The following is a 20,176-nucleotide window of genomic DNA, read 5'->3' as shown; positions in this document are numbered from 1 at the left end:
AAACAGCAACAAGAACGGACCATGGATAACCATGTAGGATAATTACTTGGGCTTTTATTGTTTCTTTTAAAGACACTTCAAGAGTCACTTTGTGCTTTGTGTGTTTCTTAAGGAGAGGGGAAATTCCATGGCATGCACTATTGTAAGGACAGATGTATTTTTTTGGCTCTTCCCACACTGTGGAATTCCCTCTAAGGTCCCCGTGTCATCCCTCCCTCCTGTGTTTCTGATCCCCATGACCCAGGACCCCCCAGGGCAAACAGCTTCATCTGTACCTATTATTAATCCACCAGGTACAGAATAGTTGTCTTTGTCTTTCAAGATGAGGAGGTCTCCCTTCCACAGTATGATCTCAAGAGTCACAGTGGCAAGTTTAAAAGCAATTTGAGTTCAACGATAATAAAAACAGTAGGTCTTACTGAACTGTCCCTTCCTCTCCTGGCCCTGAACAGTGGAGATTGTCTAAGGGGAACAGGCTATCATTCCAGAGATGATAAATCTGAGTCTTAGGACAGATAAGAACACAGTGTACTAGCATCCCTGGAATTTGCATCCCCATGGAATTTAATCTGACAGTCCAAGTTTTTCTCCTTCTGAGCACTGGCAAATCAACTCAGTTTAGTTTTTTCAAATAAACATTACTATGAATTTGAGTAAAGCATGTGGCAGTAGCAAATGTAGAGCTGTGGTGAACCTCTCATCATTACTTCTGATCTCCTGGTCCCCAAATTCCATCTCAGACATCTCTGGAGGTTCAGTCAATGCACCCTTCTTGCCATGATGCTTGAGCTCTTTGGCAACATGAGCCGTGGCCCACATGACCCAAATGGTGAGGATTTTTTCCCAAAAATATACACTCCCTAGATGCCTTAAGTTGTTGAAAGGCACCAATAAGACTTAAGTCACTAAGGGAATCAGCAGATGTCACTGGAGTTGAAGCGGGCAGGGTTGAGATGAAGCCATTGGGGAACATGCAGAGCGACCCTTCACCTTCCCTTCTGTCACAGCTGACCCTGATCAGACCGACCTGCTCTGGGCTCAGCCTTCCAATTTCACTTCCTCACATCACAGAGCTCCGGTGACCCACAACAATGTAGTTTCTGGGGAAAAAATTTAAAAGGTGTAGAATCACACGTGTGAATGTGGAATGTAAGTCACAATGCCGTGGTATCGTGATTTGTGCATCTGCAGCAGTTGGTAGAGCTGGCCACGTCCTCTCCCAGGAGCGTCTGTGCTCTTATCTCTGTCTCCAGTGCTCCTCTGTGATCTCTCCTGTCTCTAGTCTTTAAATACTATTCCTATGGAGAAGATTTCCAAACCTTAAGCTCCAGCTCAGAACTCTCCTGAAATCCGCTCATGCACCCGAATGTAATCTCTGATTGGACAAGTAATCTGCACTTCTGTCCACTGTGTCCCCCTCAGAACACACCCCGTGGCAGTCATAGCCTACCCTGCTTAGGTGCTGGAAATTCCATGTTTCCAGGAGTTTGAGTGAATCCTGAGACTTATCCTTGTTTCCATCTTGTTTTACATACCCTACACCCCATCTTTTAGGAAATCACTTTGGCTGTACCTTCAGGATATAGACGGAATCCAACCCTGTGACCTACACGCGGATCAGAGTTACCCTCCCCTTGTGCTCAGATTACCTCCTAACTAGTCTTCCTACTTTTGTGTTCACTTCACTACAGTCCAGTCTCAACGAAGCATCCAGAGTGAGCATGTGACACTTAATTCACGTTGCATTACTCTTAGGCTCAGCACCTTGCAGTGGCTGCTTCTTTCCCCTGGAACCTAAACCAAAGTCCTCAGGGCAGCCTTCCAGGTTGGGCTCCACAGATGTGTGAGGGCCTCGTGGCTGAGAGCCATCGCAGGAGCTGTCCTCTCTCCTGGGAATGCCCATTCCCCACATGTCTGCATGGGGGTGCCTCGTCTGTTCTAGTCTTTGCATGCTGCCTTCAGCTTCTCTGTACAAGTCGCCCCCCCCACCCTGCATTGCCCACATCTGCTTTTCCTGGTTTCCATAGCCTTCCTCACCTTCCCACACAACATACCATGTACTTACTGTCATGTCTACAGGTTGCATTTGTCCCCCTCTGTAGGTTTGAGCAGGGGTTTTTGTCTGCTCTGCCCACTAACATAGTCCACTGGCCTCGAGTGGCACCATGCAAGTGGTAATCACTCAATGAATGATCATTGATTAACTGAAGTGGGATGATTTACCCCTATTGTTCCACTTCTTGCATTGCCCTGGGATGGACTCGGTCTTTTCCTCACCAAGAGAGGAGAAACGTCAGCAGAACCACCTCCCCCTTCTCATTTTGTGAAGATAGGGATTACGCTGGGTTTGACTTGGAGCCATGGCTCTGGTACCGCCGCACTGATGACTGCAGATTGACTGGTGCACAAGCCACACCAAGTGCGACAAACCTACAGGTTCTGCTCTTACGCACCTCCTCACCCTGAGGGCTAAGGGGCATGCAGCACACACATTCTCTTTGCTTGTTCCATATGCCTGAAAACTCCATCTCTAAGGGAGGTGTGGGAAGTTTTAGCCTGGCGTGGGGTCCTTTCTCGGCAGGTGAGAAGGTGTGGAGACATCTTCCAGGTAGTGGGGTGAACCTGCAGGTCATTTTCTCCCCAGCCTGGGAGAAGACGAGGCCACCAGCTCCAGTTCTTCCGGCAACAGGCCACCCGCAGGCGAGCACTGATGATGCCTGAGGAGCTTCCTCTGCTCCCCGGGGGCCAACATGCTGCTTTATGAAGATTCTGATGAGGCAGCTGAACCTCCTCACCTGGGGACAGGGCTTGTACCCAGAGCTGGAGAGGATAACAGCTATTCATATTCTATACATGTACCTTAAAAAAAAGAACCCTGATTCCAATGCAATAGACGCTTTGTGTGTTTTCATGCAGCAGCACTGCCAGCTAAGTGCTCCAGCAGCTCAGAGGCCCCTTCTGTTTAGAGGTAATTCCCCAAACCCTGTTGACTGTACGTATGGAAAACACAGCTCCCAAGAGGAATAAATATGCAGTTCCTGAAAATGCATCATCTAAATCAAGACATAAAAATATTTAAGATTTTAAGATGTTCTAAAATGACTTCCTATAAAACTAGCAACTTGAGGAAAGGTGAAAATGATCTTGCCACTGGTCTTCAGAAAAATGATGTCGTAACATCCCAGGTCACTGATATGTTGGGGAAAATGCTAGTGGTTTCATTTATTAAAAAATACAGTTAACTCTCATGATTTATGGATTCCATATTTGCGAGAGCACCTAGCTGCTAAAATTTATTTGTAACCCCCAAATCAATACTCAGGACACCTTCATGGTCATCAGCATTGAAAACAAGGCTGGTCAAACAGCCTTCCTTTTCCTCAGACCTTAAACAAGTGTCCTTTTCTCGGTACACGTCCTGTCACATTTTTCACATTTTTCTGCTGTTTGTTGTTAATTTTGCTTAAAATGGCCCCAGATGTACTGCTGAAGCCCCACATCACATCCTAAGTGACACAGGGCTACAGTGCTTTGTGACGCTGGATGAGCTCTGTTCAGGTGTGAGTCTCGGTGCTGCTGGCCGCGAGTCCAATGTTAATGAATCGGCAACATATTCAATAAGGCACCTTCGAGCAAAAATACACATAAAATAAGGTTATGTATTGATTGGTTGATGAAATGTGATCAGAGGCTCACAGGAACCTACCCCTGCATTTCTCCTAGGCTGAATGGCTCAGTATTTGCTAATTCAGTGTTTGCAGAGGCTTTATAGAACATAATACCAAAATGATGGGATTGACTCTCTCTCTCTCTCTCTCTCTCTCTCTCTCTCTCTCTCTATATATATATATATATATATATATATACACTTAGAAAATTTAATATTTACCTATCTGTGAGATACTTTCTATTCTTATTACCAAATACAGTGTCAAAAAGTCTAAGGAACTTGCCTAAGGCCACTCTTGCATAGATAGATAGATAGATAGATAGATAGATAGACAGACAGACAGACAGACAGACAGACAGGCAGGCAGGCAGGCAGGCAGGCAGGCAGGCAGGCAGGCAGGCAGGCAGGCAGGCAGACAGAGATAAATAGGTGTGTATTTTCATGTTTGGTTTTTGGAAGAATTTGACTAGGCTAGTCTGTGTATTTTACGGTCTGCCAGTTCCTGAGCCTCCACTTCACAGCACTCGCCACAATGTCACTATTTCTTCAATGACAGTCCAGCTCACAACTCTCTCATTCCCATGTTCATGGTTGTTAACCTGGAGCCAGGCAGTGCAGTTCTCAATAAATACTTCCTGAGCAAATGAACACACATACACACGCATGTGCACACAGACGTGCACACACACATGCACGCAGTTGCTCTGGCTGAAACTCAGGGCTCCTGCTGGCTTCATCCCCTTTGTGCCCAGGATCCCAGCCTTGCCACCCCATAGCATCCCCAATGGGATGTCCCGCTAGCAATCTTGAAGACTGCTATCCTGGGTTCTGCTCTGGGACTTCTGTTGGTTGTAGGACAGACACCAAACCATCTCCCTTAGCACTCTGTGGGAAGATTGAACCATTCTCAAACTTGAAGTAAAACAAATGCTTTATGAAGCTGTAGAAAGTGAAAAATGAGTCCCAACAGCCAGCGTGTCCCACAGCACCCTCAGCCTCCCCTCACACAGGCAGACGTTCGACCTTCAGTTCACACAGGTCACACAGGTCTACCACAAGCTCTGCAACCACACGGTGTGGTTCTTATCTGGCTCCAGCACTTGGGAACCTTGAGCACGTAAACTTGACCTGCTATATCTTGCTTTTCTCTTCTGTTAGTTGCGAGTAATGATAGTAGCTCCCTCCCAAGATTTCCAGGAAAGTTAAGACAGGCAGTACTCCTAGAACGTGCTCATCACTTGTTAGTCATGATTCTGGTTTTGGTTAGGAGGTGTTGACTCCGTGACATTCAGGATGAGATGCAATATTTATGCTTTGTGACACAGTAAATAAGACTCCACCAAGAAAGGCTTGACTTTTAAGGGTGAAATAAATGAAAAGGGAGACATAAAATACTCTTGTTTTGCCTCTTCTCTTGGCTCTGAGAAGTCCAAGGTAATATTGGTAATCTTCGTCCAAATCAAATCTTCAGCTTAAAAAAAAAATCCATTTAGAAAATGTGTTTTTAATACTATGTCAATGTGATTTAGGGTGTCACAGAATCATGAGACCTTCCAAAATCTAAGACTGAAGGGAAAGATTTTGAAACAAATCATCTTTTTTAACTTACTGAAGATTATAACTATTTAAAGGCTTTAAGAAAAACACATTCAGAGAAATACTAGTAGCTTATTTCATTTTTAAATAATTATTTTTAAATGATCATGAAATTAGCTTTAAACTATTATTCAAGCAGATCGAACCTATTAAGACTATTATTTTCTATATGATATTGTAGAATTTCCCTGGTTTATAAACACATTGATGAAAGTGGGTGTTTGTCTTCTCCCTCTCCACAAGAGGAAAGGAGAGTGACATTTTAGTGCACATTAGAAGCCAGCACTCTGGTAGGTACAGTTCATACTTTGACCTTGTACAGAATCACAGTGTGGAAAAATATTGTTCCCAGAATGCCTTCCTGGGGCCCGTGACCTTCACACTGTCACTTTCTTCTAAGCCTGAGTCGTCTCTTCTGACAAAGTGCCTTTGTCAACCTTGGAAAACCTGGTTTCTGATAGTCGGCTTGATGGCTGATTGCCTGTCCCTGTAAAATGGTTAACAGAAGAATTGGGGCGGTTTCGTTTTTCATTTTTGTTTCTTTGCCTTCACTTGCTCAGGTTTCTCATGTTATTTTGCACTTCTCTTATTTTAACTTTATGGAGATAAAGTCATTTAAGTCATTTAAGTACTAATGTTTTTAAGATTTTAAAACTCAGTTCCATAGTTATTCTAGGCATCCATGCTTGTCATTTAAAAAGGAAGAAATCATGACTAAGTTTTAGTTACCACAGTAAAGAAGCATCCAAGATACTGGGAGAATAAAATCACAGAAATCCACAAATCTCTTTGGTCCTTACTATGGCAAGACAAAGTCCATAAGAAATGTGTAAAGCAAGCACACGGGGAGTTTAGAAGGTCTGAAGAGACTGGGTTTGGGCCAGTTGGTGGATAAGCAGAGATGCGGCAATTGAAGAGGAGGCTGCGTGGTGACTTTGGTGTTGGGGAGCATGTGACAGTTAGACAGAGGAATACCTGAAGAAATAGCATGAGCAGCAGAGAGCAAAGGCAGTGTATTAGTCTGTTTCTGTTGCTTATAACAAAATACACAGAACTGGGTATTTTATAGAGAAAACGAAATTTACTGCTTACAGTGTCTGAGGCTGGGAAATCCAAAGTCCATCTGGTGGTGGTGACAGTGACCCAGGGGTCTTACATTGCAAGATGGTGGAAGCAGGGAGAGCAGAGGGAGAGAAAGACAGACTCTCCTCTGTCTTCTTTTAAAACCCTCAGAACCACACCTCTGACCAACATTTATTTTTATTTTAATTTATCAATATACAATGTAGTTGATTTTCATGTCCCTTTACCAATTCCTCCTTTTCTTCCCTCCGTCTCCCCCTCTGCCCATCAACATCATATCTGTTCACTTGTCTTAACAAGTTCAAGGAATTGTTGTGATTGTTCTGTTTCCTTCCCCCCATTCATTTGCATATTTATTAATTTATTTTTATTAGCTCCCACAAATAAGTGAGAACATGCAGTATTTCTCTTTCTGTGCCTGGCTTATTTCACTTAGCATAATGTTCTCTAAGTCCATCATGTTGCTGCAAATGGTAGTATTTCATTTTTTTTTATAGCAGAGTAGTAGTGACTGACCACCATTTTAATCCATTCACTATGACACAGTCCTACAATCTAATCACCTCTCCAAGGCTCCATCTTTCAATGACCATAATAGGATTTCCCACCCTCTTAACAGTAACCGTGGGGGACAAGTTTCTAACACATAAAACTTGGGGGACACAATTCAAGCTTCAGTGAGTTTTGGGGGAACATAATTCAATCTATTACAGGGAGTTTGCTTGGACGATGATGAGTAGGAAAGTTTGGTTGGAGAGAGAATATGCAAAGGGAAATAAATAGTGGAAGGTAAGTGTGAAAAGGTGGATGGAGGGTCTGAAGGGCTGCTGGGGCTCCTTCATTAAGGGAGCAACGGGGAGCCATGAGAGGTACTAGAACAGGGAAGTGGTGGGCTCAGAGCTCAGAAACATGTCCCTAGTAAACAAATATGAAATGCAAATGGGAAGACGTTGAAAACTCTTTCATTGCCAGGGAGCAATGACCAAGAGATGCTTAGGGTTTTCATCACAAATGTGGCAAATCAACACAACTTGGTCACTGCAGTAACAGTCTCTGACCCTGTTAATGTGAATTCAACTATCAGTAGGGCAAAGAAGAAGGCATTGTGATGAGTGGCAGGTTTTGCAGAGATCTGGAATTCCCCAAATGCCTACCATCTTCACCAACGAGAAACGATTGTGACCTGAGGAAGCTTTAGCATTTCCACATAAATCTAAACACCTGTATTCACTACTGCCCTTACTTAAATGATTAAGAAAAAGAATTATGTGGCAGAATATTATAGAATATAATTATTTACAAAGTTTATGAAAATTAAATTGTAGGCTTTATTATAGAAAAATATGTGAATTATGGCATCCATTCCATAGGCTATTTTTCTGATAAAATCATTACTATGCCCAAACAAGTGAGCAAAAGGGAGGAGCCACAGAGTGTATTAGAAAGTTGGCTTATGATAAACACAAGGGAAGACAACAATTGGATAATTGTTGGAACAGCTGGCTCAGTGTTTAGGGCAAAAATCTGGATTCCTATCCTCCTCATTGCACTAATAATTGATAGAGCTAGAAGATGTAAACAGGGAAGAAATAGGTATAAATATACTACAAGAAAACATGGTATAAGGCATCTACAAAAGAAGAAATAAAAGTCAGCAATACTTATAAAATCAACCAGATAAAACAAAGACACAGACAGACATACCAAGTTGGAAAGATTAAAACTTCAAAAGACAACCTTATTTTGAAGTTATGCAGAAATGAGCAAATAACAGTGGACATGAGGATATAAAACTGGTAGACACTCACGGTGTGTGCATTTTAGCAGTTGTGATGTCTAGTCTCCCAATTGGTTAGGCTAAAGAATCCAGTTATTTAATCATACACCAATCCAGGAGCTAATAATATCTAAAAAGGCATTTTGTAGGTGTGGTTAACATCTGCAATCAGTTGACTTTAAGTCGAGGAGGTTAATCATGTGGATGGACCTCATCCAATCAGTTGAAGATCTTGAGAGCAAAAACAGGTTTCCTGGAAAAGAAGGAATTCTGCCTCAAGACTGCAGCATTAAATCCTGCCTGAGTTTCCAGTCTGCCAGCCTGCCCTACAAATTTCAGATTTGCCAGATTTTGGATTGCCACAGTCTTGTGAGCCAACTCCTTAAAGTCTCTTTCCTTAAAATCTCTCCCTCTCTTTCTCTCTCTCTCAGAATATATATTTGTTTCTCTGGAGAATTCTGAATGTATATATCAGATACTCCGTATATCACTCTATATATCAGAACTGGACATATACAGCTCTATTTTAAGAATTAATCTCAAGTAGCTAATTTTACAAGAAGGAAAAGACACATATACAAGAATATTAATTTCCGTGTTTTTTATATATTGAAACATTTGATGATAATCCAACGTCCATTTCTTAAAGGTTGGTTAATAGTCATATAATAGAAAATCATGCAGTCATTAAAACAGCATCTCAAATTTGTTTTAATTATTGTTCTTTATAATTGTTGGCATTTTTTCCCTCTTCCCATTCTTCTAGTTTCCTCCTATGTACAAAGACTGAAGAAATCTATGTGCCCAGGTCCGAATTCTCCCTTGAGCTGCAGAGATGTTCCCAGCTGGCTTCTGGACATTTTCACCACAGACCTGACAGATAAAATAGTTATCTCATCTTCTACATCTTCTCTTCCTTCCATATTCCAGCTGATCCAATCACTCAAGAGCAAAATCTAAGAGTCAGCCTAATACTTCTTGATACATTCACACACACACACACACACACACACACACACACACACACACACACACATTCGGTCCATGCAAGGTGCTGTTGATTGTATCTCCCACACATTCTTCATAGCCTTCTTTCTTATCTCCTTCCACTGACCCTAACCTGGACAAGACATTAATAATTCCCGAGGCGTATAATTTTAACACACTAGTCTTTGATTTCCTTGCTTTCAGTTCATATTCCTCACATTACACATAAAGTTAATTCTCTCTAAAATAGCATTTGATTATGTCACTCTCTTCTTTATTATTGTTGTTGTTGTTGTTGTTGTTGTTGTTTAATCCTCAAAAGTTTTCCCACTGCTTATACTATAACAGCCTAATTCCACAGCCCAGAGCCTGGCTTTCTACACTGTGCAGTTTTGTCTCCTTCCCGCCCCTCCTGAGCCCACTATGCAGTGCTTCCGGGGGCACTCTCAATTGTACTTTGCTTGCTTCCAGCCCCTTCTCTGTGCACAAGGCATTTCCTGGGCCGGTAACACTTTACTATGAGTCTTGTCAATTCCTGCTTATTCCTCCAGTTGCTGCTCAAGGAGACACTTCTGTGTCTCACTATAATGTCATGAGTGGGGTTGATTATCGTCTCCTTCATGCGTCCTATGACCTTCTACAAACCCCATCAAGCCCCTCATGTTTTTATGTCCATCTGCTCCAAATAGACCACTCTCCTCAAGAGTGGGGACCATGACTTACTCTAGAGTCTAGCCCCACACCTGGCAGGAATAGCTGTTTGAATCTGAATTCCACCTAAAAGTAGACCCTGAGAAAAGATCTTAAGGGCAGGAGTTTTATTTTGGAGGTGATTCCACAAGAACCACAAGAGAAGGAATAGAGAAGTGAGACATGGAAAGAAGAAAAGTTGTAAAGGGAACACTAATAATTGGGTCACCCCTGTAGGCAACTGGGACTTGATTGCACAGGGGCCAACTGAGGAACCATATAAAACATTCCTCAAGGGAACCAGAGTATGAATCCATTATCTCCCATAAGTGGTTGTTTGAAAGTTCTCCTTATCCTGCTGGACTGCCCGGCTTGCAGGCTGAGCAGACTCCTGCAGCATGAGAGAGAGCCCCCAAACTGAGGGTCTGAGAGGAGAGCTGTCAAGGTACAAGTTACCACCTGCCACAGCTAGTAATCAACTCAGAGGAGGACAAGGAGTTACAGGTAGAGTGTCGACAGGACCTGTCACAACAGAGACAGCAGAAAGTTTTTGTTGAATGAATGAATGCCAAGAAAGATTGCTGTAGATATGGACAATGAGAATAATTTTGACTAGGTGATGGGGTTTGGGGTGACTTTTTAAATCAGTAATTTTATTTAATATTATTTATGTTTTTATAATTTGCAATGGAGAAGCATATTCTATAATATAAATAGTATTCACTGAATGTGGGGAATATAGAATTAAGACAGCTTTTTGAGATCATCTGGTCTACCCGCCTCATTTCTCATCTCCCAACTTATAGAAGTTGCATTCATTGTATCCCTCACAGATGGTTCTCCAGCCTGCTTGTGAATATGTGTCAAGATCTTGTACTTCATATTGTGTCTGGAAACTCAGCTGTTTTAGAGTTGTTCTCATAATATGCTAAATCTTATTTTGTCACATCTTATAAATTTATCTTTGAAATCAGTCAAAAGTAGAGTGGTTTTCAACTCTGCATGACCGCCTTAGGTACTGAACAACAGCAAATGTGTTCCCCTTACCCTACACAGTATCCTCCACAGCGTCAACATCCACAGACTATGCATCATGGAGTCCCACTTTTCCAAACTCATTCCATTTGGCCACTGTACAATGTAAAAATAGAGCCAAGGATTGTCACGGTGCTCTACAGCCTAAATAGGGCAAAGTGGGAGGCATGGCAGAAAGTATAGACGTTTTTGTCCAAGTACTCTAACCAAGCTGTGTGAATGAAGCCAGCTGTCATAGTCCACTTGGCTCACACTCCTCGAGTCCAACCTGAACACCCAATCTTTGGCTTATAATACACACCAAATTACTTCTTTCCTTGCCTTGTGAAATGTACTCATTACGTGCTTCACAAGAATTCATGAGAATCTATTCTATTCTGCCCGGGTGCCGTGCCTAGAGTTGGAAATACACACACAGCATGCTGGTTGGGACTGTGAGGTGCTCACACTGTGGCCGAGAGTCCGGAGATGTCCACAAGACATAAAAATGCTGAAGGGAAGGGCTCAGCGGCAGATACAAATGTGCAGTGAAATGTGCAGTGTAGTCACACGAGACTTTCACAGCGTCACTTAACTCAGTAGAGTGCTGTGCTTACAAGGCTGTGAAATTACACACTAGCCAAGAAAAAACATCCCAAAGGTTCTACGTTTAAATAATCAGAATATGCCTTTTTTCCGAAGCCAAGCTATGCTTAGCCATGGTGTCTAGAAAGAATTTGTTTATTTCTGGATACTCAGTGATTCTACTATTTAATACAAATGAGTTGATAGTAATAAAACAGCTAATTATTAATGGAAGGAGTATGAAAAAAATTAGACTTTGCATCAAAATTATTGACTTGAAAGGTGAAATTATAGGAATATTTATTTTTTTAGTTATGTAATATTTGAGTTTTCTTTAATGAGCATATATTATCTTAATAAGTCAAGATAAAATATAGTAAAAAGTAGAAAAACAGAAAACTCAGAAACACAGAAACACTTGTGGTGGATTGATTGATTGTATACCCTGAGGAGAAGGTAAAAAAAAAATGAACTAATAAATTTTTGAAAAGAAAGAAAGATATAACAATCACAATTATATGTTGAACTTTCCAAAAGGAGAGAACAGAACTGAGGTTACCAGAGGGAGGAAAAGGAGAGGGGGAGGGAGGATTCATTAGAAATTGTAAAGGGTCACAAAAAAATGATTACATTGTATGATGTGGAATATACTAATTATCTTGATTTGAGCATCACATATTTCATACAGGTATTAATATTCCATGCAGTACCCCACAGATATGTACGAACAAATTGTTTCAATATTAATTAATTAACTAATTAATTAATTAATCTCACATATTGAGTTTGTTCATTGTAACCATTGTCTTCATTCGAGCTTTCCCAAGAGCTTTTTAAAATGCTAAAGATGTGTGTTGGAACCATTAAAAAGTCCTAGACTAATAGTAGTAATAATAATAATAAAAATAATAATAATACCCTCACTTGTCACTGACAGCCTGTTTCTCCACCCTCATGGCCTGCTGCCACCCCACAGAAATGTTCTGGTTACCCACAGTCCTTCAGCAGTTGAGATCAGTGTCCAGGGCACTGGCTTCTCATCTCATCTGGGCTTATGCCAAAGATGTAAAATTTGGTGCAGATGCCCTGAGACTTATGCTTCAAGGTGTAGACCTCTTAGTCAGTGTCATAGCCATTACAATGGGGCCAAAGAGAAGAACAGTGATCATTGAACAGGGCTGGGGAAGTCCCAAAGTAACCAAAAGATGGTGTAAATATGGCAAAGTCAGTTGACTTAAAGGATAAATATAAGAATATTGGAGCTAAACTTGTTCAAGATGTTGCAATAACACAAATGTAGAGGCTGGTGATGGCACCACCACTGCTATGGTAGTGGCACGCTCTATTGCCAAGGAAGGCTTCCAGAAGATTAGCAAAGGTGCTAATCCAGTGGAAATTGGGAGAGGTGTGATGTCAGCTGTTGATGCTGTAATTGCCCAACTTAAGAAGCACTCTAAACCTGTGACCACGCCTGAAGAAATTTCTCAGGTTGCTACGATTTCTGCAAACAGCGACTAAGAATCATGACAACATCATTTCTAATGCAGTGAAAAAGGTTGGAAGAAAGAGTGTCATCACAGTAAAGGATGGAAAAACACTGAATGATGAATTACAAATTATTGAGGACATGAAGTTTGATCAAGGCTATATTTCTCCATACTTTATCAATACATTGAAAGGTCAGAATTGTGAGTTCCAGGATGCCTATGTTCTACTGAGTGAAAAGAAAATTTCTAGTGTCCAGTCTATTGTACCTGCTCTTAAAATTGCCAACACTCAGCATAAGCCCTTGGTCATAGTTGCTGAAGATGTGGATGGAGAAGCTCTAAGAACACTTGTTTTGAATAGGCTAAAAGTTGGTCTTCAAGTCAAAGTAGTCAAAGCTCCAGGTTTTGGTGACAATCAGAAGAACCAGCTTAGAGACATAGGTATGTGTACTGGTGGTGCAGTGTTTGGAGAAAAGGGATTGACCCTAACTCTTGAAGATGTTCAGCCTCATGACTTAGGAAAAGTTGAAGAGTTCATTGTGACCAAAGACGATGCCATGCTCTTGAAAGGAAAAGGTGACAATGCTCAAATGGAAAAAAACACATTCAAGAAATCACTGAGCAGTTAGATATCACAACTAGTGAATACAGAAAGGAAAAACTGAATGAACTTGTCTAGCAAAACGTTCAGATGGAGTAGCTAGCTGTGCTAAAGGTTGGTGGGATGACTGAATGAAAAGAAAGACAGAATTAAAGACGCCCTCAATGCTACAAGAGCTGCTGTTGAAAAAGGCATTGTGCTGGGACGGGGTTGTGCTCTGCTTTGCTGCATTTCAGCCTTGGACTCATTAACTCCAGCTAATGAAGATCAAAAGACTGATACAGAAATTATTAAAAGAACACTCAAAATTCCTGCAATGACTGTTGCTAAGAATTGAAGGATCTTTGATAGTTGAGAAAATTATGCAAAGTTCCTCAGAAGGTGGTTATGATGCTATGCTTGGAGATTTTGTGAATATGATAGAAACAAGGATTATAAGAACCTCTTTGTTGCATACTGCTGGGGTGGCCTCTCCATTAACTACGGCAGAAGCTGTAGTCACAGAAGGGAGGTGGCACGGGAGGTGGCATACTCAACTTCCTATAATAGTACTTTACCAGTGTTAATGAACTGTGACGGGAAGCTCAAGTCAGTGTTCCTCGCCAATAACTTCAGAGAAGTTGATTGAAAAAATGACTGAAGAAAAGGCTGGCTGATGTTTAAGAAAATCCCTATAACCATCAGTTACTGGATTCAGATGACAATATATAATGGTTTACTGTATCATTGTCCATGCCTACAAGTAATTTATTTTGTATTTTTGAATAATAGACATTTGTGCATTCCCGGCACTGGGTATGAGAAAAAAATATAATAATAATAGGTTCTAAAGTACAGATCAGCCTGCTTGATCAGACATTGGAATTTCAGCCAAGTATTATTCTTGATAATTTATGAAGATACAAAAATTACCCAAGAATGAGTGTAATAAGACATTAAAATGGAAGTTTTGGCTGAAACATGTAAATATCAAATTCCAAAGTTATTGGTTAGACAAGATTTATAAAACATGTGGCCAAGAACTGATTAGATGACTCTTAATGCAGAAGCTGGTGGGAGAAAAAAAATGTGTGACTGTTCTGCTCCACAACCATGCAGACAATTAAAGGAACAAAGTTAAGTTATTTGTGATCAAATTTCAATCCAGATGATGTTTAAGAGGGGATGGAGTTGGGGCCATGAGAATCAGCCCTGACTGGATTGATCTCGCATTCCTGACTTGGCAAAGCGTCTCAGTTTGTTCATCTACTGTCAGATCAGATGGTGTTTTAACTGCCTCTTTTATTTTCTGTATTCTGAAGCTTTGACATCTGGGGCCCTGCTGACCCTGGAGGAATAGCCAATTCCCAGTGATGCTAAACAGCTCATCCACAAATGCACTTCTTAAATTCCAATCAGTCAATCCAGAGCCCACCCCCCAACCACCTCCTTTATTGGGCCCTCATACCCTGGGCCACTATCCACCTGCCCTAATCACCCCAAGGACACGTACCCATCCACTAGGGACAAGCCCTGAAATTTTTCAAACCAGCCAATCCTACTCCTGCTTACTTGGCCTTGCCTGTTCCTTCCCCCAGAAACCACAACCAAGTCTCCTGCCCAGGTTTCCCCTTTGCTCCCTCTGCCTCCTGACTGGCCTTGCTGCTTCCTCGCATGATCCTACCTGGAGTGACATGACCCCTCCTATTGGTAACTGTGAGCAACAAACTATGTTTCCAGTGACAATCGTCTCCTGATCTGTTGGCCTTACTGCACTTCACATTTTATATGAATACGCTATATTTTGAAGCAAATATAAAATGAATCATGTGCTATTTGAGTCCACTAAGATGAAGAATTCCTGTCCCCAGTGCACTTGGGTCTCTAAATCAACCTACCTCTTGGGACTGTTGGGGGTCGTGAGGTGGAGCACTCTCAAGGTTAAGAAGCCCTCATATACACACACAGTATATTCAGGAAATCTGCAGTTCTCTTTCTTGAAAACTTAAAGTTTCCCACTTTGAGATGCTTTCATTTTCTATGGTTTGTCACCCACTGTTCACGGTTGTATCACAGATCCTTCCAGAACCCCATGGCAAGAGCCGATCCCACCTGCACGTCTGAGATGAATTTTCAGCTGTTGACCTAATGCAGGTTCCGACTGCCCACTGGAATGCTTGTCTCACCACTTCTAGTTCAATAGCCAGACCCATTATTCAAGAAAGCAATATCCACATCAGAGGTCTCACAAGGCCTCACTCAGCCCCACTCCAGGACCTCCCCAAACCCCCCTGGCCTTCACCAGGACTCTTCACACCCCTAAAGGCTATAGCATCCTATGGGGTCCTCTGGGACACCATCTTCACTGGCTGTTTCCCAATGTAGAGCTACCTTTATTTGGAAACTCCAGAATCTCCCTTCCCTGTCTCTCTCTCACAGGGTCACCCACCAAAGGATGTAGACCAAAGAGCAGACAAAGAGCCTCTAAGAAGGTGAATGAAGGCTTGGAAATTGATGAGCCCTGAGAGACGTCACAACCTGAACACCTAAAGGTTCCACACGTCCTATGATTTTGTTATACACTTCAGAAAAAATACAAAAGCTATTGACATGGTAGATGGCAGGTCACTCGACATGGACATGACTCAGTGCCTCTCTCTGGTTCAGTCACTCACATGTGGATTGATACCTTCTCTTAGGGTCTCCAAATCCAAACAATCATGGAGTAAGTAATTCTTTCTGTGACCATACAAGAATGAGGGCAGATATTTATGATACTGAAATTTAGAGCTAATCAAAAGTGTGTTCTAAATTTGGAAAACGGTTAGTTATTGTCCAGATATAGAAGAAAAATTTCTGGGTCTGGGGTTAATAGTGTATTTTTTATGTCACACATTTTTACTTTGATGCACTGTAATTAGATTCATGTGAGAGGCAGAAATTATATATTTTTCTTTTTTCAAATTTACAAATGGCATGCCCCTTTTTAAAAATGATTAAGGCAATGTACACATCACATAAAATTTACCATTTTAACCAGTTTTAAGCGTACAGGTCAAGTGGCATTAAGTGCATTCACGTTGTGTGCAGCCATCACCACCAATGCTGTAGATTGGGTGCCTCCCAAACCTCATTGAGCCTTAATCCCCACTGTTACCACTGAGGATGGGAAATCCTATTATGGTAATTTAAAGGTGGGGCCTTGAAGAGGTGATTAAATTGTAGGATCATGCTGCAGGGAAGGGATTAATAATGGTGGTCAGGGGCATGTTCTGAGGGCTTTTAAAAGAGAGTGAATGAGGAGTTTACTCTCTCTCTCTCTGCTCTCTCTGCTTCCACCATCTTGCAATGTGAGACCCTGGGTCACCATCGTCACCATCAGATGGACTTTGGACTTCCCAGCCTCAGAAACTGTGAGCAATAAATTTCATTTTGTATAAATCACCCAGTTCTATGTATTTTGTTATAAGCAACAGAAAAGGACTAATACAAGCATCCATCTCTAGAAATTTTTTGTTTTCCCAAACTGAAACTCTGTACCCATTAAACATTAACTCACCATTCTTCCTCCCCTATTGTCCCCAGCACTTGCTATTCTACATTCTATATCCATAAATTTGAATATTCTAGGCAACTTATACAAATGGAATCATACAATATTTATCCCTTTGTGAGTGGCTTACTTCACTTAGCATAATGTCCTCAAGATTCATTCATGTTGTGGCATGTGTCAGAACTTCATCTCTTTTCGTGGCTGAATAATATTCTATTGCATGTATATGCCATATTTTGTTTATCAGTTCATCTTCCAATGGTCCTCCTTTTGCCTATACTGAATAATTCTGCAATAAACATTGGTGTAAAGTATCTGTATGAGTCTCTGCTTTCAATTCTTTGGGGCATATGCCTAGGAGTGAAATTGCTTGATCATATGATAATTCTGTTTTTAATTTTGAGGAATCAACAAACAGTTTTCCATAGTGACTGTATTCATTTACATTTGCACCAGCAATGCACAAGGGTTTCAATTTCTCCACATCCTCATCAACATTTGTTATTTTCCTTATATATACATATAATAGCCATCCTAATGAGTGTGAACTGATATTTCATTATGCTTTGATTTGCATATCCCTAATGATTAGTGATATTGAACATGTCTGTATGTGTTTATTAGCTCTCTATCTATCTTCTTTGGAGAAATGTCTATTCAATTCTTTTGCTCATTTTTCAATTGGGTTGTTAGGGCTTTTTTGATGGATTATTAGAGTTATTTATAAGATATTAATCACTTACCAGAGATACTTGCAAATGTATTCTGCCATTTTGTGAGTTGCTTTTTCACTCTGATAATACTGTCCTTTGATAAACAAGTTTTTAATTTTGATAAAGTCTAGTTTAACTACTTTTTCTTTATTTGCCTGTGCGTTTGATTTTATTTCCAAGAAGTGATTGCCAAATTCAAAGTCATGAAACTTTTTTCTTAGGTTTTCTCTTAAGAGTTTTACAGTTTTAGCTCTTAAGTTTTTATCTATGATCCATTTTGCATTAATTTTTTAGATGATATAAGGTAAGAATCCAACTTAATTCTTTTACATCATGACATCATGCTCATCTTTTGAATTAGGATAGCATGGTGTTAATTTCAGTGTTATTATCATCTCCAGTTTATACATAGGGACACAGAGACTTAGAATAATAAACGTCTTATCTTTGGTTCCTCAAATAGATGATAATGGTGATGATTCAAACACAGTTCTTTTTATTCCAGTCTCAAGCACAGAAATAACCCCCATATATGCACAGAAGTCAAGAGAGCTCAGGCCAAAGGTAACTAAGTTGGATTTGTTGTTCTTGTATTATAAGAGTATTTAAGTAATAAGATTCTGTTTGGAATACACGTAATACCCATTGCTTATTGTAGGTGTTTAAGTTTGCATTTTAATATTTGCAACCAGACAAGGCCATTAAAACAAAACCAACCTGTGGCTGCTGTCAACAACCTACAATGCTGTCTCTTGATGCTAGAGTACACATAAACTAGAAAGAAATGGGCAGAGTAAAATTACCATGGCCAGGAACATCTCAAGAGGTTGGCAAGTCATCTGTTTCACTATTTATAATTGTCCATCTGTGTAGAGCTCTTTATCGCTGGCAAAGCGTGTACACCCTCTGCTTTATTCCCTCATGCGATATTCATTTATTAGGTGGGGTCTGGGCAGCAGTGGGCAACTGGGCACCAGGAGGAGGAAGACAGCATTTCTGAACTTGGGAACTTACAATCTAGAGAAGAATGATTTCCACGCTGGTAGCTGGTACCAATGGGCACAGGGTGAAAGAAAGCATCAAGGGGACTCACTTAACCATGTCTTGGGGAGAAGAACCAGAGATACTTTGTGCAGAAGGTGGCAGCCCAGCTGAGACCCTCACGATGAATAAAGAGATAAGAAGAACATTTCTTGTGTAGCATTGATTGGGTCAGAGACTTTCAAAGTTTCTGTATATACACACAAACTTATGCCATCCTTACAATAACACTTTAGAGTAGGCTCTCTTTTTATTCCAACTTTACAGATGAGGAAGACACAGCAAGGAAAATCTGCAGTCAGGGAGGAATAGAAAGACACACCTGGCAAGTGGACAGTTTGGGCTGAGGCCTGGGCCTAGAGAGACCATGACCCTACCTGGGGAACAGGGAGAAGTTCCTTTCACCCAGAGAAAAGAGAGGTCTGAGTTGGCTGTGCAGGTCATGAAGGGGTGACACAGCACTTTAAGCATTTGGACATTTTTGCTTTAGGCTAGAGACACATAAGGCTCAGAGGATGTCTGTGGGGACCATGAAACTCCTGAGAAGTGTCTGCCAAATATTGGGGATACATCCCTGTATGTATTTCCTTTGTTTAGATGGTCATATATTTTATGATATTCCCAGCAGATTAAGAGTTTAATGGATCCAGTGTGTGATGGTAAATCAATAAAGAACCTTAACGAAGGGAACAGCCGTAGACAAATTTCCTTTGTGACCAAATGTGGTAACAAGCTGACGCCCTGGGTCCACCCTCCTTACATGCTGACCCCCCTCACTGGACACAACATTCCATATGGGAAGACATCAATGTTGTCATTCACCCTTACGTCCTCTGCATGTGACCCAGGGCCAGCAAAGTGGTAGATGCTCCATTACAGATAAATATGTCTGTGATACCTGCATACTTCAATAAAAGTAAACATCAATGAATGGAAAACAGCCCGGGACTGAATATATTTAAACAAAAGTAAAACAAAAAAGGTAAGTGGAGGATTGAACCCAAAGTCACTGAAGCCAGCAGTATTTGTTTCCTAGTCACTGCTTTTCTCAAATTGAATACATTAATGACTGTTCAACAATTCCGAGTGTGTAGGATAAAATAGAAATGATTTTTAGTGAATTAACAGACAGGAAAGAACAAGGGATTTGATGGCAAAAGATTAGATTCAAGCAACTTTGCCATGTTTGCAAGTCTGACAACCCACTCCCTGCCGGGGGACTCAGCCGTCCTTAAAGAAAAACGAGGAAAACAGCCCCAGCCTCTTTACAAGATGACTGCCTGGATAAAATGACATACGGATACAACAGGAATAAACTGGAAAGCTTCTATAAATATGAGGGTGAAACAATTATATTAAAGGAAACTATGAGTGATACACATTAATACAGAAAAATGCTT

General features: G+C 41.0%; 1 pseudogene; it reads left to right on the top strand.

Annotated features, from left to right (window-relative positions):
- The first annotated feature begins 12,380 nt into the window (after positions 1 to 12,380).
- Positions 12,381 to 14,056, top strand: LOC134370813 (60 kDa heat shock protein, mitochondrial-like; annotated as a pseudogene).
- Positions 14,057 to 20,176: the final 6,120 nt, after the last annotated feature.

Source organism: Cynocephalus volans, chromosome 2 (assembly GCF_027409185.1).
Source record: "Cynocephalus volans isolate mCynVol1 chromosome 2, mCynVol1.pri, whole genome shotgun sequence".
In the NCBI taxonomy this organism is placed as follows: Eukaryota; Metazoa; Chordata; class Mammalia; order Dermoptera; family Cynocephalidae; genus Cynocephalus; species Cynocephalus volans.
The sequence above is the reverse complement of the archived record's forward strand: the minus strand, read 5'-3'. Positions and strand labels throughout refer to the sequence as shown.